Source organism: Crocuta crocuta, unplaced genomic scaffold, assembly GCF_008692635.1.
Source record: "Crocuta crocuta isolate KB4526 unplaced genomic scaffold, BGI_CrCroc_1.0 scaffold291, whole genome shotgun sequence".
Taxonomy (NCBI): Eukaryota; Metazoa; Chordata; class Mammalia; order Carnivora; family Hyaenidae; genus Crocuta; species Crocuta crocuta.
The window spans coordinates 2,755,965-2,761,964 of NW_027527977.1; positions in this window are offsets into that span (position 1 = coordinate 2,755,965).

The following is a 6,000-nucleotide window of genomic DNA, read 5'->3' on the forward strand; positions in this document are numbered from 1 at the left end:
AAATTTAAAATCAAGTTAGTTCACATACAGTGTAATAATGATTTCAAGAATAAAATTTATCACTTACATATCACTTAAATATAACACCCAGTGCTCATCCCAACAAGTGCCCTCCTTAATGTTCATCACATATTTAGCTCATTCCCCCACCAATACCCCACTAGCAGCCTTCAGTTTGTTCTCTGTATTTAAGAGTCTCTTATGGTTTGTCTCCCTCTCCATTTTTATCTTATTTTTGCTTCCTTTCCCCTATATTCATCTGTTTTGTTTCTTAAGTTCCACATATGAATGAGATCATATGATATTTGTCTTTCTCTGGCTGACTTATTTCATTTAGCATAACACTCCGTTTCCATCCATGTTGCTGCAAATGGCAAGAGTTCATTCTTTTTCATTGCTGAGTAATATTCCATTGTGTATATATACCACTTCTTCTTTATTCATTTATCAGTTGATGGACACTTGGACTCTTTCCACACTTTGGCTATTTTTGATAATATTGCTATAAACATTGGGGTGCATGTGCCCCTTCGAGTCAGCACTCCTGTATCCTTTGGCTAAGTACCTAGCAGTGCAATTGCTGGGTTATAGGGTAGTTCTATTGTTAAGTTTTTGAGGAACCTCCATACTGTTTTCTTTTTTTCCAGAGTGGCTGCAGCAGTTTGCAATTCCCACTAGCAGTGTAAAAGTGTTCCTCTTTCTCCACAACCTTGCTAATGTCTGTTGCTGCCTGAGTTGTTAATTTTAGCCATTCTGACAGGCGTGAGGTGGTATCTCATAGTAGTTTTGATTTGTACCTCCCTGATGATGAGTGATGTTGAGCATCTTTTCATGTGTCTGTTAGCCTTCTGGATGTCTTCTTTGGAAAAGTGTCTGTTCATCTCTTTTGCTCATTTCTTCACTGGATTATTTGTCTTTTGGGTGTTGAATTTGATAAGTTCTTCATAGATTTTGGATACCAACCCTTTATCTGATATGTCATTTACAAATATTTTTCCCGTTCTGTCAGTTACATTTTAGATTTGCTGATTATTTCCTTTGCTGTGCAAAAGCTTTTTATCTTGATGAGGTCCCAATAGTTTATTTTTGCTTTTCTTTCCCTTGTCTCTGGAGACATGTCAAGTAAGAAGTTGCTGTGACTGAGGTCGCCTATTTTTCCACTAGGTTTTGATGGCTTCCTGTCTTACGTTTATGTCTTTCATCCATTTGTGTTTATTTTTGTGTATGGTGTAAGAAAGTGGTCTGGGTTCAGTCTTCTGCAGGTCGCTGTCCAGTGTTCCCAAAACCATTTGCTGAAGAGACTGTCTTTTTTCCATTGGATATTCTTTCCTGCTTTGTCAAAGATTAGTTGTTCATTCATTTGTGAGTCCATTTCTAGGTTCTCTATTTTGAGAACCAGCAATGCTTTAAAACAAATGTCCCAAAGTCTACAATCTTCCTCAGTTCATTTAGGTCTTAAAATGTTTACTTTATTTATTTTTGAGAGAGAGGGAGAGAAAACGCAAGCAGGTGAGGGACAGAGAGAGAGGAGGACAGAAGATCCCAAGTGGACTCCACTCTAACAGCAGAGAGTCAGATATGGGAGGTCGAACTCACAAACCGTGAAATCATAACATGAGCTGAAACCAAGAGGCAGAAGCTTAACCAACTAAATCGTTCAGGTGCCCCCTCAGTTCATTTAGTTCCATGTTCCTAATTCTAGTTCAGTTTGAATGCAGTTTTTTAGTTCTGGAAATTCTTACTCATTTTCGTTTAAGGATTTTAAAGATGTCATGTTCCTGTATTTGTCGTAAAGATCCTTTTTGTAAATCTCTTTGAAAATGAAACACGTTTTTTAAGAGCATTGGAACAACAACTATAAATGACAAATGACTCAAAAATGGACTTGGGTAACAATGTAATATGAGAGTTCGTTATGATGCAATCGACGAGGTAATCCAATGATTTCTGTGACACATAATACTTCGATAATCAGAATATCAAGTGATAAATTTACACCAAAACATATTAGGACTTCAGGAATTGCATATATATTTGAGGGGTTATAGCATTTACCCAAGCAATACAACCTAAGGGTTACCATTATTTGTTTGACAGTGTTCCCAGAATAATTTAACATACCAAAAAAAGGCCTAACTGGTCAAAAAAACTTCATTTACAATTTAAATCTTGGGAAAGTTTGTTAAAACCTTAGAAAACTATAAAGCACATGCCTGAATAGGATTATACATCATTATAAAACTTAAAACTTAATTATTTATTTAACCAAGGTGGCAATAAGAGATTCCAAAGGCCAATACGTAGGGTTATATAGTTGTTAGCAAAACTTAGCTCATTTAACATTGTAAAAACTCCCTTGTCCAAAAGGTGAGGGGCTTGCAAATGAGGAAATACCAACCTTTGTTTGATCTCAAACTCTATTCAGGTAAAAGGTCAAGGAATGAGCAACCTAGCTCCTCTTGGCTCCAGCAAGCCCCTGAGATATAAATCTTTAGTGAACATTGTGATTAGAACGGTCAAACACATTCTTCAAGCAACTGTTAAGCAGCCCCCACCTCTAACCGCAAAATTCTCGCTTCTGTACACGGGCTTCGTCCCTCTCCCTATATAAACCCTGAGCTATGGCTCGGCAGGGTGCTCTTCCAAGGACTTTTAGGGTGCTTGGGAGAGGCCATCCAGCCAGACTAAAATAAACCTGAATAACCAACTCCTTTTGTGTTTTGTGAGCTTTGTTCTCGGTGATTCTCCTTTGAAAAGGGAGGTCTAACAACATTGAGAAGTTTTAACTAAGTTATCAGAGACCTGATAAAGACGAAACACTACCTTTGGTTTTCTGGCTGACAAAAGAGAAAAGACCTTTGTTTACATTTCCAAGAGCAGACCAATAATCCAAGAAAACTTTCTTTTTAACACAGAGAAAAGCAGAATTTTAATCTTGTATCAGTGTACTTTTAAATATCCATTATAGGGGCACCTGGGTGGCTCAGTTGGTTAAGGTCCGACTCTTGATTTCAGCTCAAGGTATGATCTTAATGCACCTGAGTCTAAACCTCATATTGGGCTCTGTGCTGACAGTGTGGAGCCTGCTTGTAATTCTCTCTCTCTCTCTCTCTCTCTCTCTCTCTCTCTCTGCCCCTCGCCCCCCCCCACTTGTGCTCTCTTTCTCTCTCTCTCCCTCTCTCAAAATAAATAAACTTAAAAAAAATCTTAAAATCAAAATCCATTTTAACTTAGTCCATCCTGACCACACATAAAATTATTTTCCAATGATTTCCAGTCACAAACCTTCTACAACTTTTCTGTGTATTCAAATTTTGTCCCAAGCCATTACTCTCTAAACAACCAGTCTCATTTAGGACAAAATTACTTTCTTTTACCTTCAACAAAACTGTATACCCATTCCTTATCTCTTTCTTGCATATCTCCTACTTTTTACATAGAGTTGTTTCCTTTATCTCCATCAGTTTTAACTCCATTTCGTAGAATTTTAACTCCTGGAAACCATAGTCTCCGGTGAAAACTAAGTAGTAACCAGTTGTAAACTGTTACACCAAAATATTTAGAGGGCAAATTCATAAACCAATTAAGCACAAAAAAGGTTTTCCAACAAACCAAAATATCCTTAGTTTATCTGCAATAAGAAGTCAAAAGTCAGTATGTTTAGTAATCAATGCTTTAACATCTTATTCTATTTGGAAAAGACCTAGAATGTCCAATGAATTCAATCCCATTTATTGTGCAAGCAAAACTTTAAAGTTTCAGGTTACCAAAGACTTTGAAAGCAATCTTAACAATTAACCATGAAAACTTTGAGACAGACAAAATTAATCATTCTTTTAAATCATCTTTTTGCTAACAAATTGGAACACAAGACAGAGATAACATGACCTTATTTGAACTTCAGCAAACCTAGATAGAATTAAAAGTTTCATATTTAATGCTGATAATTCCTCAGTAACTCCCCCATGCCTTATGATAAACCATAAACTCTGTAGCATGACATAAATGTTCCTCCATGACCTCACCCAGCCCACCATACTCCAAAGCAATTTGTCCCTCTCCACCACTAGTACTCAATGCCATGCATAACAGTTTCCCACATCTGGGGCTTTGCCTATCCTTCTTTCTTATCTGGAATTTCCTTCTTGGTCTCCCCATTTCTCATCACCATTAAAAGGGTGTAAATATCTCTGGAGATAAGATTTGAAAAACTATTCTTAACAAACTCCCCAGGTGGTACATTCTGTCTAGTAACCATCTACAGGCCAGCCTTTGAGAACAACTGAGAAGAACAATTTGAGATGTTCTCTAGGAATGCACATGAAGAGTACCAAAGAAACAAATAGATGATAAATACAAATTGATAGTAGTTACAAAAGATAGAGAGCAGAGATAAAATATATGAACAACAAATAAGAAATTTGGATGGATTAAACAGATACAATAAAGAAAGTTATAATAGGATAAAAGACTCCATGGTTGGGGAAATTTTTTAAAAGTAAACCTGAGGGGCACCTGAGTGTCTCAGTCAGTTAAGCGGCTGACTCTTGATTTCAGCTCAGGTCATGATCTCACGGTTCATGAGTTCAAGTCCCGTGTCTGGTTTTGCACTAACAGCATGGAGCCTGCTCAGGATTTTCTGTCTCCTCCTCTCTCTGCCTCTCCTGGGCTCATGTGCTCTCTCTGTCTCTAAATAAGTAAATAAATAAACTTTAAAAAAATAATAAAGTGAATCTGAAAACTAGGTTTAGACCAAATNCTCTGTCTCCTCCTCTCTGCCTCTCCTGGGCTCATGTTCTCTCTCTCTCTCTCTCTCTAAATAAGTAAATAAATAAACTTTAAAAAAATAATAAAGTGAATCTGAAAACTAGGTTTAGACCAAATTAATTAAAAGAGACCATACTCAAATATATTGAACTGGTGGGTTTTTTTTTTAAAGAATAAAAAAGGTATAAGTCTCATAGCCAGGAAGAAAACATAAAATACCAAATCAGATATCAAAATTATTTTGATGTCAGACTTTCCCACATAAAACACCAGGAAATAATAAAATAAAATCTTCAAAACACTGAGGGAGAGAAAGTATAGCTCACACTGTGCTTGCTCAGGCAAGTCTTCTTTGACCACTAAGTGATACATTTGTGAAATCTTATTGAGTTGTATGCTTACGAGTTATACATTTCTCCATATGTATGTAATGGCTGATACAAATTTTGCTTAAGGAAAAAAAGCAATGTTTAGCACATGTAGTTTCTCAATAAATAATTGTTAAATAAAAGAATAAATGACTTAACCAAAAATTATTTATCAAATAACGTTCTGTAAGTTCAACAGAAAGACTTTCTCAAGTATGTGAGGACAGAGGAAAATGTGTGCACCCTGCTTGATAAAAACAATATTCAGAACTACACGTTAGGGGCCCCTGAGTGGCTCAGTTGGTTGAGCGACCGACTCCTGATTTTGGCTCATGTCATGATCTCATAGTCAGGGGATTGGGCCCCACGACCTGCTCTGTGCTGACAGCGCAGAGATTCTCTCTTGGGATTCTCTCTTCTCTCTGCCCTTCCCCTGCTTGCATTTTCTCTCTCTCTCTCTCAAAATTCATAAACATTAAAAAAAAAAAAAAAAAAGAAATGCTGTAGCTGATTGAGAGATGAACCAAAGCTAAGAATTTAAGAATGGGCACCTTTGTCCTTACAATACTGGTATCCTGCACCCTTTGTGAGCATCAAAACTAGATATACATTGCATTATGTCTGCATAATGGTTTAAGTGCTTTTAAATGTATCCAGAAACCAAAAAAAGTGTTTCGTAGAAAGTGAGGTATCTAAAAAGTAAGCTAAAGGGGGGCCTGGGAGGCTCAGTCGGTTAAGAGTCTGACTCTTGATTTTTGCAGGTCAAAGTCATGATCTCACAGTTCACGGGCTCAAACCCTCCATTGGGCTCAGCGCTGAGTGTGCCAGTCCTGCTTGGGAGTCTCTGTCTCCCTTGCTCTCTGTG